This window comes from Zophobas morio, unplaced genomic scaffold, assembly GCF_036711695.1.
Source record: "Zophobas morio isolate AGI-343-1 ecotype UQ-CSIRO unplaced genomic scaffold, CSIRO_AGI_Zmor_V1 ptg000014l, whole genome shotgun sequence".
Lineage (NCBI taxonomy): Eukaryota > Metazoa > Arthropoda > Insecta > Coleoptera > Tenebrionidae > Zophobas > Zophobas morio.
In genome coordinates, this window is record NW_026972119.1 from 8,094,974 (window position 1) to 8,118,567 (window position 23,594).

The 23,594-nt window shown below is 32.6% G+C and overlaps 1 long non-coding RNA gene across 1 annotated transcript; it reads right to left on the minus strand.

The window, feature by feature from the left end:
- Nucleotides 1–13,218: 13,218 nt before the first annotated feature.
- On the minus strand, nt 13,219–13,523 carry LOC135129089 (uncharacterized). Its single transcript, XR_010280507.1, has 2 exons — nt 13,392–13,523; nt 13,219–13,339 (listed from the first exon to the last, which is right to left on the minus strand). It is a non-coding gene; the product is annotated as an uncharacterized LOC135129089 (long non-coding RNA).
- Nucleotides 13,524–23,594: the final 10,071 nt, after the last annotated feature.

Below are 23,594 nucleotides of genomic sequence, written 5' to 3' on the forward strand. Positions count from 1 at the left end.
CAGAAATAAATGGCCTCGCGTTATTGAAAAGAACTTCCTTCAACCCTGAAATACAACAGAACAAATCTAGTTTTTGAGAAAAAAATAAAATATCTAGATAATATCACTCAAAAGAAAAAAGTGGCCCGTGAAGAGGTTGAACCTACGATCTTCGTGTCATTAGCATTATGCTCTAACCACTGAACCAAGCTAAAGATTGTTCTTCTGAAATTGCTCCAAATTATTACAATTCTGATTTTTTAAGAAAATCTTGACTCCTAGGGTACAAACTCAAGGTGGATTCGTAAACTACAAGTACAGGAGTATGGTATTTTATAAAATTTAAATAGCATTTACTATGCAACATTTTGAAGTGACGTCATCAATTTATTGGTGGGGATGATTAGATAAATTTTGATTATCTACACGATGCAGGGTGAATCATCTCAAAGAAGACACCTCGAACAACGTTTTTATTTATTAGACAAAAGTATTGATATTAAAATTGCAAACGGGAAATAACAATAACACCTCAAATGCATTGTTTTAAAAAAATATATCTCTATTGGTTTCACTATTTAATTTTAGTAGATTATTGCATATTTTTCTTAAAAAAAAATACTATCTTTCCTTTGTTCGTTTTTACGTAAATTTGATAAAATGTTGGGGGTTAGTTTTATTAACAAATTCTTGATTATTTTCCACTAAATTATCTAAAGCAGGCTCATGGTTAATAGCTTGTTACAGAATACGTAAAAATCTGTTTAATGAACAGAACACAGAAAATGATTTAAGAAAATAAAACGAATCAATAATAATAAATATTCAAACCTGCAGAGTAGGTATGTATTTTTTTCTGACTTTTATAGTAAAATAAAAATCGAGGTAAATTAAAAAAAAAAAATTGTGACGATTTTGAATTCTTTTGTTGTGTGTTAGACATTCAATAAAAATCGACACCGACGAGAAACAGACGACACGACAAAGGGACATCTTCCTGTCCTACGACTCATCTAACAGTGAGAAAACATGAAAATAGCCATTCACCGACTGAACCCTATTACAGTATAATACCTTCTTAGTTTACGCTCGGGATGTAAAAAATTCGTCTGAAGTTAGTAGTTAGAAAGAACTTCGCTCATATGTTAAGTAGATATTTTAAATACCATTCATTTAGCACATTTTTAGAATATAACGTCATCAAAGTTTTGGTGGGGATGGACAGTTAATTTTTGTTAGCGGTCTGTCTAACGGATGATAACTTCAAACACGTGGTAAATTTCAAAGCAACTGGCCTAGAATTTAGTTGTTAAAAGAAAGTGTGTCAAGTTTTATTGCACGGCAAAAACAAAATACCAGAGCTCTCCAAAGTTCTCTTAAGTTCTTCCAAAAAGCTTCATGGGCTCAAACATTCCTTTGAATTGTTTAAAATTTAAACCACTAGGAATTTCAAACTCGATTCGTTTGGTATTTGTGGTCATTCCGAGGCGCTGAACCATTCAAAAAAATTTTAAAAATTTATTTTTACAGTTACCTTATCATAGAGTATAATTTGTAACACGTTGTTGTTATTGTGAATTTATAAAAATGGGTATTTCTGGGAAAAAATCGCTTAACAAGAGGGTCGGAAGTGGGCATATTGGATCGAAACCAGTCTTAACGAGTTCGCGGAACCGGAAGTATGACTTGGATTAATTACGTGATTTTTGATAAAACTTGCTGTGATTTTTGGCGGAATATCTAAGATACATACATATATTACATACATTTAATAAGGGATAATTCTGTGGATTTCACCATGTTTGAAATTTTGGTTCTTAGTTTTTGATTTTTTGCTTTTTAAACATGGAGCCGAAGAGAAATGCCAATAATAACATGCTTCGAAAAGTAATAAAGTTTAATTTTCTGAATTTTATTTATCTTTTTATGATAACTCTTATAACTTAAAGTAATGATATGTGTAGACTGTTAAAAATGCATAAAAATTGTTCACATTGAAATTAGCAACAGTCGCTAATTTTTCACCGTTTTTAATCTTGAATAATGTTTTGGATAAATAGCTGCTATTATGATCAATCGTATTTTATTATTATTAAATATAAGTGGACGCAACATTGCTGTAATCTCAAATTTTCAAGAAAATGGGATGTATCTTTCGTAATTATGGTCTGCGAGTCATCGAACATTTTTCCAGCACGGCCTCGGAGTTCACCACACGTCAATGCTTTTATACTGATAATACATATGATGATACCTAAGGTGAAAAATCAAAGCGGATTCATAAACTACTAAGTATAGAGTATGCTATTTTATAAAATTTAAGTAGCGTTTACTAAAAACAAAAAACGTGAGAAAACAAAGAAACTTACAAAAAGAGAACACTGTCTAGAGCTAAAAATAATTTTGTTTTAGGCTGCTGAAAAGTCAAATATATGTGGATTAGCCATTTTATATTAAATATATGGTAAGAGTTGATAGTTCTAGGAAAAATTTTGGAGAAATACGATTTTAACTTACAGTGTTTCATTTAGATGAAAAGCAAACGTTTTTAGACGAGGTTTAACGCGTAAAAAACAAGTCGCAAAAACGGTTGAAATAAAGAAATTTTAATAATTTCCGCTCTTAATGCCCGCTTAAACAAAATTATTACTCATTTTACAAGTAGTCTTTTTTTTGGCATGCTATATCTTAATCTTAACTGGAGTATTAATACCTTGAATCACGAACCGTCTGCGAAGAAGTTATTATCATCAACTTTACAATGATTGCGCCTTGAATTTTGATAATTATTACCACTAATTAGATGGTTCGAAATTACATATTAAATGTACAGAAAATTAAACTAATTGTTGCTTATAACCCCGTTCAAAACAGGAAATTAATTATCTTATTAAAAGCGTAAAAAGCCACAAGGAACCAAAAACACATTCTTGCCTCTTCTGGGAAACGACTGCGAGAGCAGTTACAAACAATCAAGTATGATGAAGCCACTTAAAAATAATGAAAGAACATGTTTCGTTCTTTTATTTCAGTTTAATCGATCCCCGCTTGTTTTAATCAAGAATTCTTGACTTGTTGAAATGATGAAAACACCAGTTTTGAACGACCCAGTTTCTAAATGTTGCCTGTTAAAACAAAGCGGCTTCATTTAGGTAGACACATCCGAATTTATCGCGACGCAAAACAGCTCCAATCAGGGTAAAACCTATTACCTAGTGCAAATAAGTTGATATTTACATTCCCAGGAGCGTACGTAAAAAAAATGATTAGTCTCGGTTTGAGCCCCAGATCACGCGTCATCCGCGACCTCTGCCTCAATTAATACCGGAATCAACTGAAGCATGAATGAGACGAACTTAATCCGATTCGAACAATCCACGTAGGTGAAAAGAATAACGAGTTTAAGAAAAAAGCTCCAAACGAGAATATCGCAAAAACGCGCCGCGACTAATGCAAATTAGGAGACACGGGAAAAATTACCGAGAAAATCGCCGCACTGGAGACGACTGGATAACACTTTCTAACTAGATGAATCAAGACAAGGGGGGCAAAAAATTGCTGACACTTTTTGGTGTATTCCGAAATATAAGCACGACACAAATTTGGGACAACATATTGACCATATCAATAGATACAACATTCCCGATTAATGAAAAACAGGCAATCAATACGTGCTTAAATATTTAGATACTTAAAAGTTTGGAAAAAATAACTAGAAAAAGTTTTGAAAATGTTTGAGTGCTATTTTCGGAGTCATGTAGTCCGATAAAATATTATAAAAACGTAAAAGGGGTCACAAAACTGATACGTACATCCCTTGCGCATTTTGTTAAAAAAAACCGTCTAGTATGTTATTATTTAAAGCTGCCTTTCAAGAACGGCTTTAGTCTTTTTGTCTGCACATCAGAGATTTAGTTTAACAAATTAAAATTTTTACAATGTAAAAACTGTTCGGAATATTATTGTAGAACTAGGTTACCGTTTGTTACGTTTGACGTCATAGTTTAAAAATTTTGAATTATTATTTTAACGACATAAAAATAAATATTGTCTTTAAATAAAAATTTAAAAATACAAACAACATTACAACTTTAACAATGATATAAATCAATTAGCACGTCTGATAATTTTTTTTAGATATTTTTGTGGAACTTTTTTTTCTGAATTCAATAATGTATCACACTTTAGTGACCGATACTCCGCCAATACCTTTGATTTGAACGCATTATGTTACCAAAACCCACTCTGATAACTTGTTTATATTTCGTATGGAATGCACTTCTTCACACATAGTAGGAAACGGATTGAGAATTGCTCCAAAAATATGAATCCATTGATAAAGCACAATGCTATGCCTGTATTTCTAGTGAGTTTTCCCAATTTAAAAAGTTCCGGTTGACATTTCAGGAAGGACACCTATGTCCATTCCGACACGTTAAGTGGAATACTAACAATGAAACTATAGGGCGTACCGTTATTGATTTGATCAGTTAAAAATATAGATAATAGTAGTAACAGTGTCAGAACCAAAACAAAACCCATTAGATAATCGAACATGCACGATTTTCCCTTTACAAGTTCGAAGTCACAAACTGTATGCAATTAGTTGAAGAATAATATAAAAGGTTGCTATATAATTTAGATTTTTTTGCGAAAATCTAGGTGTCTCAGAGAGAGCCTCAAGCCCGATTAATAAACTACAAGCACAGGTGTAACGTATAAATATTATAAAATTTAAATCCTGCTTAATATGAAAAATTCACGTCATCACGTTGTTGCTGGGGATGGCTAGGCAAATTTTGGTAAACGTCCCATCATCTACACGATTTTCCTAACAAACATATAAAACTTGACAACAGTCGGTCAGGTCAGGTCCGGTCCGGTCCGGTCCGGTCCGGTCTGGTCAGGTCAGACACAGATGGTACACAGCAAACAGACCGACAGGCAGACAGATAGACAGATGGAAGTGGGACGCCTATTGTTTCGTACTCTAGGGATCATGAACTGTTGAGCACACATGAAAGTAGCCAGCCCTCCGATGGACCCTATTACAATACTTTCTTAGCTCGGGAAATAAGAATACGTGGATTGTTTTTTAAGAAACTGGTATGATTACGTGGAAAATGTTATTTGTACTGGACTCCCCTAGCGTCAAATGCACAACCATTATTATTCATATTGTTACCTCTCCGGATGAAATATTAAATTGTGGCAATACAGAAAATACATTCGGATTTCTCCTTAGATCATTCAGTAAGTAAAAATAAAAAAGTCTACTGTTATTTAGACAGAAATTCTGTCGCCCCTGAAGTGCAGTGACACCAATCTAGATCTAGATTCATCTAAAAATTATAAAACTTAATTTTGGAAACTTTATTTGTTTTATTCTATTTTAGAATCATAATCTTGTTTATACGCACCCAAATGCGGGCATTAATTGGTCTTTATGGCACAAATTACTCAAAAATGCTAAGCAACGATTGATTATTCATTATTCAAACAAGCTTTGATATTAAACATTTTTATTACTTAAAATTGAGAAAATAATATTTCATCAAATCATTTTCTGGTCGATTTTAAATTCTTCAAAAATTTCTTTAAAATAAACGTTTTCCGTTCAATTTGTATTTTGAAAATCAAATTATTTAACAAATATACAACGTGGTATCCACAGCAACATCAAAATAAGAACCAGAAATATTTTATAATATTTTATAATTTTCGATTGTGGCCCTCGGGGAATTAAAAGCCCTCCTTCGTAGGGCTTTAAACGTTCCCTCGTGTCATAATCTCCTTTATTATGCCCTCAATACATAAATAACTATTATGATAATGATAACCCTTATACGTTAAAAATACGAGTATAATATAGACAATAGCAGCCACAGGGTAAAGAAATTGGCACATGAGAGAATCGAACCTGCGACCTTCCCATTATCACCAGGAAGCTTCAACAACTGAACTAATCGCCCACTGCTCCTCGTCCCTCTGAAACTGTTATAAAATGTTTGCATTTTGGATGATCTTTTGCGAAAATCTGAATTCCTGGACTAAACAATGAAGGCGGATTCATAAACCGCAAGTACAAAAGTATGTTATTTTACAAAATTGACGTAACAATTAGATATTATACAAAATTCTCATGTGACGTCAATTTTAGGTGGGGATAATCAGATAAATTTTGATTAGCGCTTAACCAATTGCATATTCCCAATTTACATACACATAAAATTTGATAATAATCGATCCAAACAGACAACAAACGAGAGATGACCGACAGATAGACCGAAACAGGAGACCTATTTTTTTCATATTCTAAGGCTTATGAAACGTCGAGACATAAACATAGACCCGTTCACCGGATGGACCCTGTTACAATACTTCCTAGGCTTACAACAATAAACCATGAAGAATATCGTGTTTTTAAAGACATGGAAGTAGACAAAGCCTTCAGTAAAAGATAACAATATTATTTTTCTATGAGTAAGGGGCTAATGGGTCAACGTAAGAACTCTGCGAATCGCCACAGCTAAACGTCAACAAGTAAAGTAAAACGGTATGAGTAAAGTTGTGTGTGAGATTAACCAAAGGCCGTAAAGAAAAAAAAATTACAAATGATATTATTTTGATTTGGATTATCGATGTCTTCATTTAATTTCTGATTTCATACATATAAACCGGTGAGACTACCTTCTACTTTCTAGAAGTTCGATAAAATAGATATTAGCCAATAATAATTGCTAGAGATATGAGAATTAGTGCCTTTTGACTTTTAATAGAATCCATCTGTTAAACTGTTGGTTTTATGTTTTACCCATGTTTCGTAACCCCTAGAGTATGAAAAATGGGTATCCCGTTTCCAGCTGTCTGTAAAATGCCTGTCTTCTCTCTGTCATCTATCTGCCGCCTTTCTAGCGTTTGTCTGTCCTCTATGTCTATTTTATTATACAGAATCTCAGAAACTACCAGACTGATTGTTGTTGTTTGTATGTATGTATTATTTTGTAGGTGGTAAAACGCTAACCAAAATTTAGTTGATTATCAACATCAACAATTTGATGACATTACCGCTGTTTTCCATGGTAAACGCTATTTAAATTTGATACTCCTGTATACTTGCGGTCCATGAACCCGCCTTGATTGCCTCCTAGCCATCCAAATTTTCGGAAAATAATCAAATTGTATAACAACATTTTATAAGAGGAACATTGAGCAACCACCACTTTTTTTTCTTACTGTGAGTGATATTACCTATCTTTGTTCTAAAAAACAAAATTATACTTCAGGAGCGAGAGAATAGTTATATATTACATGTTCCCCATCAGTCACAAAAATGGGAATTCTAGACGTCCCTTTCTAGTATTTATAAATTTCTATAGAACAGAATTTTTTTCAAAGTCAATCTCCATATGATTAAAGTAGATATGAGATGTAGGTACTACTTAACGATTTTTGGAGCTTGTTGAACATTTGGGTCTATAACTCTATGTAGATTGATACTCGTAGAAATTACCCGATGCCATATTAACGCTATTGAACAGGTTGTGTAGGAAAGTGAGTGAGGGTAAGAATTTTCAGGTACCTGGCAAATAAACAAAAATTTCTTTTCTTCTGCCCATTATATTTAAATAAATATATTTTTTAATATATCTTAATTAAAAAATATGCTCCAAGATCCATGAGTACCTATTGTATTCCAAGAAAATGAAGTTTGGTGCTCGTACATTGACAGTTGGTTTTAAACCCCATAATTCACTGTTGCGTTAAATTTAATTTACACAGCGAAGCCTATCTATTTTTTGAAATTTTCCATGACGTACGGATAAAGACGTGCTTGTTATAGCACAATTAAACAACGAAAATTTTTTAAGAAAATAGTTTTTATATTTTAAAATAATTTTATGCTACCACTTTTGCAGAGGAGTAATTATGACGGTTAATAAAACCCCACACAGTTATTTTTGTAAGTGTCTTACTCATTTACTTAGTTAAAATGAATTCATATGAGCGTCGTATACTTAAATTTCTAAGAAGAAAACGCAGAGCAGCGACTACTAATTAATTAGATTTTTAGAGGAGATTACCATATATTTTGTTACAACAAGAAGTATGCGTTAGCCGTGTAGTTCTTCATAATGAACTCATAATTCGTTTTAATTTATTTAATCTAAAAATGTCTGAAGCAAATTACGCGGGCAATAAAATAAATCTACAGAGTAATTATTCTAAAAACTAACGTATTGTTCTAGTTAATGAACGACCGGACTAAGCGGTAATTAAAATTGTTTTGAGGTGATGAGATTGGCTCTCCAACTTGCAACACGTTACCAAAAATGGCGCAAGCGACTCGTAATAACTGGTTACGGAGAAATTATGGGTTATCGTTTGACTTGATACATTGTAGTGCCGTTTAGTTATTGATAAAAAAATAAAAGCGATGAACTGGAGGCGCTTATTACAGTCAGCTTTAAAAGCGTTAATTACCACTTAAATCGCTACATGATAATTAGACGTTGCACACTCCTATTCCACTCGTAATAACGCGACGGCCATGCGTCTTGTTTAATATTCAAATTATGTACCGAGAAAACAATCAAGGGCGGTACTTTAACTTCCCGACCGACTACCATTGTTCTCTTCCCCATTGAATTCCTCACGTTAATACGATAAACAATAGTTGCCATCGCAATTAAATCAAATTTCCTTGCGTACAAGATGAACCAGAAATTGTTGCAAAACGGCACGAATTTGCGAGGGTTTGCGGTGAAAAAGCGCTACTGTCGTTTCGGTAATGAGTCCGGGGTAATCCGGGCATCCTTGACCCGGAGTAATTATTCAGTCGAGCAGAAGCAATTAATAAGACCACGGGTTGTGTTGCAAGGGACGCGCTGTGTACACGAGTTGTGTGGTTGCAACTGCAACCGATGTGAGGCAGGTAGGCTATTAGGAGACACACCTCACAGTGATATACATTATCTCGGATAAATTACCGGAATTTATAATGGCCGCTTGCAGTAATATCAAATATCAACGGTGGTTGTTAAGCGGGGGTTAAGTGCAGGTAATTACTAAGAACTTACTGCGTTTACCTAGCGACCCATGACTACAAAAGACAAATTCTTTATTTGTTTATTATTTATTTTAAGATGATAGTCGCGATATTATTTTTCAAAATCACAGAAACAATAGAAAAATGTAAGATACTGCCAGATTGTTATTTTTTGTTGTTTTTTTTTTTTTGTTTTGTTTTGTAATAGTGTTATATGTAAGTACCGTGTGTACTTAAAGCACGAAATAAATTCCATAAAAAAGTTAAATTTGACACAAACGTTCGAATTCAGTTTTTATATTGTAGTTCAAACAACATTTTTTGGTTCTAATGAAAACAGTAGTTTTTATTTACATATTTTAAAAATATAGAAAATTAGTATTCAAAAACATTTTCTTGCTTTACTGCCTTATTATTTATTTTGCAAATATAAAAAAACAAAAATGTAACAGAAAAAAGTGAAGCGGTGTTTTTAAAGATTAATTTATAATTTTTATTATTATTCACTACGTGATGGGAATTTTAAATCATCAGTTTACAGTACCTTAGGGTCTACTTTCATGTACTTTCGAATTAAGCCCACTTGGCGAACATCAACAGCAAAATTAAATGGGGCCAATCAGGCTTCTCTGCCGAGTACGCAAACCCCGATGTGTCAACGAAATGCTCACTTATCCGTGGTGAACACATTTTTTTTTCATATGTAGTAATAAAGTTTAACAAAGAATTAATTAATAGTAGACAAATAGTTTCAAACGAATCTTAGCGTCTGGATCGAATCATCTGTTTACGGTTGCTATAATTAATGACAATAAAAAAAGATTAAAAGCAAAATTTGCATTGCATTCGTTTGTTATGTACCAATAATAATTATTAATATGGAAAATACTGTTGAACTAGCGGGCGTATTTGTTCCTGAACACGTTGTGGACGTTGCAAAAGTAATGGAAGTCGGTTTATTGCCGGAAAAATCCAAATGATATTGCGTTAGGGAGTACGAGACACTTTCGTGATTTTTAGTCAGCGAAGTGATTGCAGGTAGAGGAATACTCAGTTTGCTCTTTCGAAAAGTTCAATGAACTAGTCATTTACATGTACTATAGCACGCAAAACTATTGTCGTTATCACCAGCGGGAGGTATTAGACTTCTCCACCTCCTCTCTGCGGCTTTTCATAATCCCATAGACACTTACTTAAACTAATGTAGACAAAAATCAAAATTGCCTAGCATGATTACAGAAAATTTTGAATTCGAAACGAGAACTTTTTGAGATAAATATTTTAAACTATACACGTGATTCATTTTTTTGGCAAAAATTAATCTATATTTAATAAATTTATTCCGTATTTTATATGGAAAGTATGTAGTATTTTTGTAGATCGACTTCATCCAATATAGGCATTTGACTATTTAAAAATGGCACAAGACGAAACCTCAGAATGAAATGACAAAAATTAATAGCATTTGTGTTCGTTTAATTATCTCCCTAGTTATTTAATTGTTTTTTGATGACCTTTGACTTTCCGAGCGTAAGCTAGGGAACTATTGTAATCGAGTCCATCAGGCGACTGGTTGCTTTTATGTTTTCTCGACGTTTCATGACTCCCCGAGTACGAAAAAATATTTCCATTTCCATCTGTCTGTCGTGTCGATTTTTACTAGACAAATAATTTCCGAAACCATCAAACTGATCGTTGTAAAATTTAACATGTATGTTAATAATATGTTAGGAATATCGTGTAGATGGTAGAACGATGTTAGAAAATTTGGTTAATCATCCCCACCATTTTTAGAATTGCTTATAGGTATAACTCAAAAAAAAAATTGGTCTAAAGAGTTTAGACAGTACTTCCCTCGCTGTCGGAAACTTGACGACTGCATGCCTATTGTGTTTTTTTTTCACATTACATTTTTGTAGTGGGAATTTAAAAAAAAATTGTGATGACGTCATCAACATTTTTGCAAGGACACGTATATCAGTTGGGATAGATGTAGTGTAATACTAAGAATAAAATTATTGTATTCCCAAATTTTCGGGAAAATGAATTGGGTCGTTTTGAATATTGATTTCTTATAATCAATAAAATAACGAAACAATTTACTCAGGTATACGGCGCCGGTGTGTAATATCTAGAGAGCGGATTTCTGTCGGGCTAGGCAAGGCCAAACTCGGTACGGCTCGTACGGGATGCGAATTTATTGCGATTGCGGACTGCACTTCGTTTATTTGAGATTAGAATAAAGCTGTTTCGTTGCACTCTGCTGTTAATTCCCGTTCTCATTTACTTAGCCGTTTGATTAATAAATCGTTAATTATATTTATGGAATTAGCACCGATTAAACGTGACGTAGCCCGACAAAAATCCGCTGTCTGGTAATATGAAAGGCAACTGAAAATCGTTTATGTATAAACATTCTTAATTTAAGATGACAAGCGTAACAGCATACGTGAGAGTCAAACAGAGAAACTGTAAACAAAACGACCATCGGTTTTATTGCTTCGACTTCCGCTTATTATATAAAACATTGGGTTTTATTTTAATTCTTGACGGTGAAATTCACAATTGGTTGATTATAAACATGTCTATTCCACATTCGCGGAACCAAGTGAGCGCATAAAACAAATGCAGGTCTGTAATGTTAAAGTCGATGTAAATAAGCGTGCTACCCTTATGTTTCAACCGAGTTTTTCCTTTAACAAATTTTGTGTCTACCAAATTGGGTTGGTTGGGGTGTAATACTAATAATAAGTGTTGCCTTTAATTTAATCAATAAAATAAATTGACTTCATTAATTTTTTTGAACCACCCCTTAAGAAAATCTAAAAAATATGAATGGAATGATATATCACAAGTACAAACTCATCATATTTTTTGCATTTTAGATAGGATTTATTCAGCAAAATTTAAGGGTGACGTCGTCAATTTTTTTAGGAGGGATGAACAAATACATTTTGAACAAAAGTTTACCATGCTTATAATAACTTTAAAATATTCCCAAGATTTCAAAGCATTCGGTTTTGTAATTCCTGATTAAATCGATAAAATAAATTCACGCCTTCATTAATTTTTTTGAGTCACCCTGCATATGCAGATCCAAAAATATGAATGGAACATTTTAGATACGATTTATTCGGCAAACTTTTGAGCTGACGTCATCAGTTTTTTGTAGAAGATAACCAAATATATTTTGACTAAAAATTTATTATGCTCTCTATATCCTTAAAACATCTGCAAGATTTCAAAGCATTCGGTTTTGTAGTTCCCGATTAAATCAATAAAATAAATTTACGCATTCATTAATTTTTTTGAGTCACCCTGTATATGCAAATCGAAAAAAATTGAATGGAATGATAAATCACAAGAAGAGACTCACCATATTTTGTACATTTTAGATAGGATTTATTCAGCAAAATTTTGTGGTGACGTCATAAATTTTTTAGGGGGGACGACCAAATTCATTTTGATCAAAAATTTACCATGCTTATGATAATTTTAAAATATCTTCAAGATTTCGAAGCATTCGGTTTTGTAGTTCCTGAGTAAATCAGTAAAATAAATTTACGCTTTCATTTATTTTCTTGAATCACCCTGTATATGCAAATCCAAAAAATATGAATGGAGTGATAGATCACAAGTACAGACTGATCATATTTTGTACATTTTAGATATGATTTATTCGGCAAATTTTCGAGCTGACGTCATCAAGTTTTTGGAGGGGATAAGCAAATATATTTTGACTAAACATTTATTATGCTCTTTATAACCTTAAAACATCTGCAAGATGTCAGAGCATTCCGTTTTGTAGTTCCTGATTAAATCAATAAAATATATTTACGCATTCATTAATTTTTTTGAGTCACTCTGTATATGCAAATCCAAAAAATATGAATGGAATGATAAATGACAAGTACAGACTCATCATCTGGATTCTGGATTCTTAATTTATGGGGGCTGACCGTAGCCAGCCGGCACTTAGGCCTCGCCTTTGGGCCCTTTGTACCTTCCCCAAGTCCATATCAGGGTGTTTTCCCGCTCCTCTACTCGTCAAGCCATCCAACTGCTTGAATGTACTTGAGTAATGCAGAGGGTGGAAACTCCCTGATATTTGCCATACTAGGCCAGATGTCCCCTAGTATGGATTCCCTGTAGGAGGCTAGGGCTGGACACTCACGAAGAATGTGCTCAGCTGTTTCCTCTTCTTCATTGCATCCACGACAGATTGGGTCTGTTACTACCCCTATCGTATGTAGATGTTTGTTAAACTGGTAATGTCCCGTAAGGAATCCTACCAGTTTACGCAGTTTGTCCCTTGAAAGTGAGAGATAAAATTTTGTCAACTTACGGTCTGGTGTCGCCATACAAGCTCTACTATGCCGACAGCTGCTCAACGTCGCCCATATCTGCTCATGGCGTCTATGGGTATATTGCTTTACGAGTTCGTTCGAGAGGGCGACCGAAGGCGTGATTGCCGGTTCGGGTCCCCAGAAGGGCATGCGCGCAGACTCATCATATTTTGTACATTTTAGATATGATTTATTCGGCAAACTTTCGAGCTGACGTCATCAATTTTTTGGAGGGGATAAGCAAATATATTTTGACTAAACATTTATTATGCTCTTTATAACCTTAAAACATCTGCAAGATTTCAAAGCATTCGGTTTTGTAGTTTTTGAGTAAATCAGTAAAATAAATTTACGCATTCATTAATTTTTTTGAGTCACCCTGTATATGCAAATCCAAAAAATATGAATGGAGTGATAGATCACAAGTACAGACTCATCATATTTTGTACATTTTAGATATGATTTATTCCACAAACTTTTGAGCTGACGTCATCAAGTTTTTGGAGGGGATAAGCAAATATTTTTTGAGTAAAAATTTATTATGCTCTTTATAGCCTTAAAACATCTGCAATATTTCAAAGCATTCTGGTTAGCAGATTAAAAATTAAATTTCAAAATGTTGTTTTATAATTTTGATTTTTTTTCCAAAAATCTGGACGTTTCGGGTGAAAAGTCGATTCAGAGTTGTAAACTACATGTGTAGGACTATGTTATTTTATACAATTGAAAACCCATTTACTATGTACAATTTTGAAGTGACGTCATCGCATTACTGGTGGGGATGATTAGACAAATTTTGGTTAGCGTTTTACGATCTACATGATATTCTTAATATAAGTACAAAATTTCACAACAATCTGTCGAGTACTTTCGGAGATTATCTGTCTAATAAAAATCCGGGACGGCAGACGGACGGACAGACGGACGGACAGACGGACAGACGGACAGACGGACAGACGGACAGACGGACAGACAGACGGAAATGGGAGACCTATTTCTTCGTCTTCTAGGGGTCATGAAAGATCGAGAAAACGTAAAAATAGAGAGTCGGCCGACGGACTCGATTACAATACTTCCTTTGCTTACGCTCGGGAAGTAAAAAGGATTCGGGTATATTTTTGATCATTTTTTTCAAGTTCTTCAGAGAATGTCCAATTGAGAGACGGAATCGTCATAGGCGTCCATTGAATAAAATGTCAAAACATTTGTCATTTATTCGTGTCATCTTAAACTTAGACGGCACTGCTGCCTCATTTTGACATAAATAGTATATTATACTCAAGTAATGTTAGTAACATACATTTATTCATTTTTTAAGAAATAATCACATCAAGTATGGCGTACATAACCTCAATTCTTCATTTTGAACCCGTGGTCGCAAAAGTTGAATTTGCTACCTCTAAATGAGTCGAAATTTGCATGCTTCATGACTGCTAGTGAAAAAAATCCATTTTACAATACAACTTTCTTTTTAATTGGGCTAACCGAAATAAATGGAAGCATAAATTATACCGTGCTCCTAAACAGTACCATCCAGACTATCGGTCATGTTTTGATATCCTTCGCAGAATTTTTTGACAACTTTTTCTAAAGAAAAAAATTCAGATTCCCACAATTTAACACAATGTTCGAAATTTAATTCATAGATTTCGGTTTCCCAAAGTTAAGTTCGTATGATATCTTGCACAGGGAGCATAGACCCACTATTTTTTGGAATCAGTGCGACGAAATGTATGTCCCAGAATTTTTGGGGAATTTTTGGCAACTTTTTCAAAGGAAAAATTTTTCAATATGGAAATTTCGCTCAATTTTCGACAATCTTTAGAACTTTAGTTTCGGATTAAAAAAAATCAAACGAATATTTTCATCGTATAAAGAAATATAGTCCAGCATTTTTATTGCATTAAATAATTTCAAGGAAAATAAACAACACTTCTACGAGTACATTAAAACAACATAACCATAAATTAAAAAAAGACATAACTTTACTTACTAAATATCTTAAATCTGATTGAGATTCATAGTCGCCATAAATTTTAATCTGGAGATGCTTCTAACCTCTGTTTACCTGTATCATTCTCGTAGTCTATTTTCTTCATCTAGTATACTTGGTTCTTCATCAATACTTGTTCACTATCGTTATCTGTTCTTTTTACTTCCCGAGCGTAAGCTAAGGAAGTATAGTAATCGAGTCCATCGGACGAAATGTCACTTTTTTGAACGTAGTCTTAGTCTTCATCAGAATCGTCAACATTATTTTCAGTACCGCTAAGTTTATCGTGTCAGTAATTTTCTGCAATAGGTTATAACTCGGCATCAAATAACGCATGTTTTCCATCTTGGGTCAAGCTTTTCATCTCAATATAAAAAGTAATGAAACATTAGTGGACTGAACCCATGGGATTTGCAATATTCACAAATTAACAGTAAAAGTTTTTGGATTTTCGATTCTGTGCAAGGTTGAAGTTGGAAACCGAACACAATCGGAGACGTATGAAGAAAGTTCTAAAGAAATTCTCTTGAGGAAAGACAAGTGACAAGATTTTCAACTGGCATTCAGCAACGAAGATAATCGACAATTTCATCTAGGTTTTGAAACAATTATTTTATCAAGAGGAACGTTATCCTGGTAAACCCGAATTCTCATCGCAATAAGGCGAAATGTGAAGGCAAAAATAGACCATAGGCTAAAACATGAACGTAACAACAAAATCTGACTTGTGAATAAAGACACGATAAAAAGAGGGAACAGTGTATAGGAACGTAATATTTCACTGGAAACTGACAACCCCGTTTTCTAGAGCAGCTTTAGTTCGTCACAAAAAGACGAAGTAGGCATTAATCGTTAAAAAAGATGGACAAAAAACAGAACAAGAACAAGAAGAAGTCAAAACGTGTTTGTTGTCCTTCTCATTCGATGGAGCCTTTGTCAAAATATTATTAGAAGTTTCCTAGTAGGAAACAAACCTGTGTTATTCAGGTCATTAGTTTGCTTTGGTAGAGTTCCGAAAAAAGACTCTTCACGTTAAAACAACTTTTTGTAGATGGATAAATTGCACAACATTATATTTTGCTATATTTTACGATCAGACTATACAGTTTTGTTTTAGAAATACGAATATTACCATAATCCTACGCTTTAAGGGATGCTAAGTATAAAACAATGGAAACATAATACAGTAGGTATACCTGCTGTGTGCGTAAATATATATAATATAATTAAGAGAAATTAGAAGCTTTTTGTGTTTACTACAATTCCAGGTGATTTGTGCATTATTTTTTTGTACATACAACGAATCTATATTGATTGCATTATGTTGTCCAGAATAGTGTAAAATATTTTAAAATTTTTACTAGATATTTTAATGCAAAATCATAGTCAACTTTATTAAAAAAAGACAAAATATGTATTTATGAGTACTCTGTATTTATACGGCCATGAATTTATGATGTCTGTAAACGGCAAAAAAAGTCAATTTGCTTTTTATTAAGATTAAAAGTAGTATATAAAAGTTCTTAAAATGTTTTTAGTATATAGTAATTTTCATTAACTTCATTGTTTTCCAGGTAATAAACTTCATGAATCATGATTGTGACATTGTGACTTTTATGTACTACTAATTTGTCTATGTGCCAAAGTTCTTTTAGATGTAATGATATAATAATAACATTAATAACTAAAAGTACATGAGAAGACAGTAATCCATATTATCTCAGAGGACATAATTTTCTCTAAGCTTGTCTAAACGGTCGTTAGTTAAGAATAACGGACTAATCAATTGGGTATTGGACAATTTTATTGAAGTTTTGAATTGTAATTATAAAATAGCGATATTTAATTTTTGCTAAATGCAACCAATACATAGGTAGGTACTGGTGAATAAACTATAATAAAACGGCTACATATTTGTGGATGTTTGTATTGAAATTCTCGCGGTTTTTTGGACTTTTGTACGGTGAACCGTACAATGGTTGAAACTAATTGGATCCGAGTGAATATACAGGATCCATTGATTCATCAAAATTATTTTTATTTAATAGCATTTGTATTAACTTTTTCGTTGAGTTTGAATGCCAAATATTTTATATGGTTTTAATTTATTCATATTTATATCATGATATTTAAAATTATAGTCAAAGTGAAATGTGTTCATAATATTTTCAGTTATTTAGGTTCTTCGATAACCTCAGAAGCAGTGTTAAAACCTTTTCATAACATTAATTAAAAATTCGTTGGTGTACTGATTCCCTTAAAAACGACTGTATGATAAATAATAATTTACCTAAAAGACGTATTTTCGTTTTGACATCAAATATTGTTTTTTAGAGTACAGAAACGGTTTGTAAAATGTAACTTTTGTGGCTGTTTTTATGTACTTGATATCTGCATTCCGCAACTGCAATATTGTCAAATTAAATTCTGAGGTCACGAGCCGCCGCTGCAGTTTAGAAATTCAAAGGTCGATATTTTCCATCCCACTTGTTGGGACCCGTAAAGATGGATTTAAATCGTCTTGATATAGGGTTACGAAGCTGTATTCATTCAAGACTATTCATGCTAACATCAAAGGTGGATTTGTTCCGTATGTTATTATGACGGCGCTAACTATTAGTAATTAAAGCAAAAGTTCGGCAATGGAATTATGTGTTATTAAAACAGTCTCGTTATTAGCAGCTTGGCCCTTTAACGTTGCCCTCCGTTTTGATTTTATATTCGCTCATAAAACCTCTCCAAAACTAACGACGCCACGGAATTAAATTATAAGTAATAACCGTTGCTCAGATTGCCCAATTAAACAGGAAATGCTAACAGCATTTATTTTACTTGATCTGGCATTTCCATTAAAATATGATTGCATTGTGACATTAGAAGAGCAGAAGCAAAATCAGCACGGTCTACCAGAGGCATTAGCACGAAATCGAGCTCAGATCAGTGCGAGCACGCGATCTTGGAAGTTATTGGCTTCTAACAACTGATCATCTCTTTTAGTTTATCGATGTTTGTTCTGGGACCACAACCCTCCACAGTTAATTAATTAAATGGGGATAATGACGATATAGTTAGAGTTAGACCGAGTTGAGTGGTTCGTTAGTTATGCTAATCTGTTGATTCCATCATTAGTGCAATTTGCTTTAAACACAGATAATTTATTAAATTCCACTCTTTGGCAGCAATCTGCCGCAGCTTCTTTAATAAAAATTTATTGTCATTGTTCCACTTTTTTCTTCGTCGTATTTTCAACGCAAAGAAAGAAACGTCGCCGGCTTTATCTAATCAGATTCTGGGACTCGTTTCACGGGTTTTTGGCATTCATAAATCTAACAAAATGCCATTCAAAACATCTCAACTAGCAACTGCATTTTACAACTTTAAATTAGAATATCAAGCGGCAAATCTCCGCATCGAGACGGATTCGAGTTCTCGTAGTTCTTTCTTACCTTATTTTCCCGGATCAAGATGTAATAACTGTAACAATATATGTGCCTATCGAGTCGCTTTTTATGAGGATTCTTGCGTACGCGGATTTTTTTCTTCCTACTTTAGTTTCAGACTTTAGAAATGTCGACGAAAGTTTTCGTGCAGCGGAAAAGTGCAACGGTCTGCTTTGTGGTTATTTACGATCGTCTGCTACTACTAAATCCTTCCGACAACATATCGTTATAGTTTAATGGTATTACCAACTTTGTGTAATTAAATGGCTTGTCACGTACATGCAATAAGAGTGCATTGTCGCCGCATTTTTATTTTTTTTTTTTGTTTCTATGCGTGTTTAATCCTTAATAATACATATCGTATATTTAAATTAGTAGAAAATTAAAACGAATTATCTCTGCTGTCTACTTTTATCATATTATGGAAAAACTTGTGGTTTTCATAAAAATGCATTTCTATTTGTTTAAAACTTGACCAAATATTTTTGAAACATTTAATTTACTCATTTCTCAAAAGAAATCGTTGATGGTATTTCAATCAAATTAGTAAAAATATCTTTAACAAAACATCCCCTGACATTGCTTGTATTTATTGACATTCTGGTACTTTTCGGATTTTTAGTAAATATCCGAAAATAGAATAAAATAAATAAGTATTATTCGATGTTATGTAACTATGAAGTCAGTACTGTTGTACATATATAATTTGTTTTACAATAACCCGTAAACGTAGGTATACTTAAAAAGATCGATATTTTTTGTTACTATTTGCTGCTCTTCAGTAAAATTGAATTCAGTTTTCTACCCTTTTTTGAGGACGATTAATTTGTACGATAGCGCGTTAAAAACGGAAGAGCCAAGACAGTTCTGGTGACGGACGGCTTCAGATTGGAAGTATTCCAAAAGGAGGCAGTGTTTAAATAAGATTTAACGCTGAGAACAGTCACTCTGGTCAGTTTAAGTTTTACGAATCGTGTTGTTAATTTTGTATAGTCTTTAACCATCTTTGACTCGAAGTTACATAGAATACCCGCTGTGCGGATTGGGACAAAGCAATGGACCCCATGCATTTGATGATTATGTGATTTATGTCTTCCATAGAGAAAATTAACAGAATACTAAGGGGACGTTGGAAATGGAATTGAAAGTTTCAATCGAATGACTCGAGAAAGAACCATTCCGGAAAAAGACATTTAAGTCGAACTCTAGGCCAGAAATAGCTAGTTAGTTAAATGATTTGAACACAGGACAAGAACGGTAAAAGAGAATAAAAGAAACAATGTATTCTAAAAAATGAAGTGTTTTTTTTTAAGTATCAAGTTAAGAAGGTAAAAATTGTTAAATTAAAAACAGAGTATTATATCAAGAAATAAAAGAAAAGTTTCCAAAGTTTTCGGTCGTCAGTGAAGAGAATCCACACCAAAAAATAAGTAAATTAAAATCTCCTTGGTACTTTCAAAGTTGAAATACATAATATAAATTTTCATGAAATGAGCTTAAGGTTAATAAAATTACACGTTTCAAAGAGGAAACAATTTACATCAATTAATTGAGTGATTTTTTAAACAAAGTATATAGTAAGTGGTTCACCTCAAGGGTCGGTTTGGGATCGTTATTTTTTCATTATGTGAATGAAATAGAAAATGTAGCAGTATGGATCATGTATTATTTGCAGATGGTAGAACTCTAATAATTGTATTGTGTACGTAGATATGTCATTAAAACACATTGTTTTTTATTCATTCATTAAATAATAATTAACCCTTCTTTGATTTGCAGAGAAATTTGAATCAAACCATGTCTGCACTCGCTTCATAATAATTCGTAGGACGTTCAAGGAAGATTCTTCGAAAGATTAAATTGTTCAAAATTAAAGGTGCTGCAAGTTTTAAATTACAAAAAAAAAATTAAAAATTATATTAAAAGTTGTTATTGACGCTGACGCATTCTGTCTTGCTTTACCTTTTTTTCTCTCGTAATTTTCGAACAATCTGTATATTTTCGTAACTATAACATGAAAAATTAGTATAAATTTATCAATTAAAAAACACCAAGAGACAACTATGAAACACGAATGTCAAATGAAAATTATCATACATAAAATTCATGATATTAACTACTCATTTTTTAACAGCTTGGCATCAACATAAAATTGTTACCACTAAAAGAATTTTGAAGCATCACTACAAAATAAATTCATTTCAAACATTCGTTTAAATGTTTTTTTTTTTGTATAGTCTTTACAATTTGTTTTTTGTTTTGATATATGCAGTTGTGCACAAGAATTTTATCCTTGCTTTTGTATTAAAATGTGTTTTTAAATGAAATCATTTTTAAATATTTTTTCAAAGCAAATAGTTATATATTGTTAGGATATTGTTGTCAGGGTGACTCTCGCGTTAATTACTCATATTAGAAATAGAAAAAAAGTTAAAGACTAAAGTTGTACGGTTCTTTGTGGATTATGCACAAAAACTAATTTCAACTGTACAGAGTGTTGTGGTTGCCACGTTATTCCAATTTTCTTGAATCTATATAGTAGTATATTACCAGTAACAGTATAATTTTTTCGCGTTTGACTACGATATTCAAATTTTTTGTTAAATCGCAGCGAATATATATTTTTTATAGACTCATGATCAGGAAATGCTTTAGCAATTATTCTAAAAATAGAATGCATTGATAAAACGTAATAATATGCGCATTTCTAATGAACTTTCCTATTTGAAAATGTTCGGAACGATCAACATTTCAGCAAGGACATGTATGTCAATTTGGACACGTACAGTGTAATACCAAATGATCGAAAAAATTCCTCTAGTAAGCCGTGCAATTTATTTTTGAAATAATCATGTTGGTATTGCAGCTATTTTACACTTTATTTGACAGTTATTTGATCATAGCTATCAAATTAAACAAGGAACGCGTTGGTGTCGTCAACATCATTATTTTAAAATTAAATTTCAAGGCCTACTAGAGGATTTTTTTCTCAACCAAATGGTACTAATAATAAAACAATAAAAAAATAGATAACAGTAGTAACAGTGTAAGAAACAAAAATAGTAAGCAATGAGTTGACGAATAACCTTGTGGGAGCTTCGTTTATAGTAGCACAAATATGAATTTATAAAATTTAAGTGGTAAATTAAACAAAGAGACAAAAAGCCTTTGTTCCATAATAAGTAACAGAGACCTAAGACATCCACTACAGAGATAATGAGTGCCAAATTACAGACGATAGACAGACTGAAGCAAGAAATTTGCATATTCGCAATCCATGAGCTGTGAAACGTAAAAGAAAACAAAATGCTTTCTTAGAAAATTATCAGCTGTCAAAATCAAAAGTTATGGAAGTAATATCACGTGATAAAATGTTTACAGGAAGTAGACTATCTGCAGAGTCCAGATATAATTAAAAATATAAAATTTAAAGCACGTAGTACCTACTCCGAACAAGGGATAAGTGCAAAATAATAGACGAAATAGAAAAATTGCAGTATGGTAATAGAATAAGAAATAACATGTGACAACAAAAAGACAACTTTAGCATAGATAAAATAGTAACTTATGTCAATTATTATATAACAGGAACAATCAGTAATTTACAAAAAACGTCTAGAGACATCAATAACACCCACTGAAGAAAAAAACAAAAAGAAAACAATTTGCAAATTTTCAAGTATTCTTTTAATTATTCCATGATTCACAAAATTTACAAAATGTATTTGTGAATTTAAATCATTATTTCATTATTGCCGATGTAAATATCCTGCATGACAGAATTAATCTTAATTCGACATTGGAAACTACATAATAAATACGTTTATCAATTTGAATTAAATATTACTCAGTAACCCAGATATCATTTCATTTGCTTTCATATTGGTAAACTGAAACATGTGTTATGGTTGAAATTTCAAGAAAAATGTTTTGATAAAGTAATTTAGAATTAACAAATTATTAATTTTCGGAAAATAAAGATCATTACTATAACTATTTTTAAAATACAATTTCGATTTTTCAAGGCGGCTTCATAAACCACAAGTACAGGAGCATGTTATTTTATAAACTTTAAATCCTACTATTGTTAGCGTTTTACCATCTATACACGATATTCCTGACACATAAAATTTGACAACAATCGGTCCGGCAGTTTCGAATTTTATCTATCCAATAAAAATTGACACACAAGGCAAACTATTTATTTGGAACACTAGAATTCATAAAGCGTCGGGAATAGATGAAAGGCCTTATTACAATACTTCCTCAGCTTACGCTAGGGAAATAAAAACTCAAGAAAATTGGAATACTGTGGCAACGTAGCATCGGAATTTGAAAATTAAACTAGACGGGTACAAATTTGCGGAGAAGATAAAAGAGAATGTGTAAAAATATATAGGGTACTCTATTTTCGAGAACACTGGGCGTCCAAAATAATTTTAATGTATGCTACTCGAAAAGGGTACAACGTTAGTTCCTAACTTTTTTTTTCTATTTCTAATAATAATTAATGACATATCGAAGAGATAGATATCTGTTACTTACCTGAAACAAATTTTCCAGTCGCAAAATATTTTACTTTTTTATTCGGAAGTTTTACGAATTAACTCAGTTTAGTTCAGTGTTGTAGGCTTAGTAACCGTGGAACAAACAGCGGCTCACTACCACAGGAGCCTTAAGCGATTAATAAATCTGAAACTAAATAGGATCGTGCCCGATACATGGGGTATGCGATACAAATATCTGGAAGAAAAGTATAAATTGTCAGGATAAAATTAATAAAACTG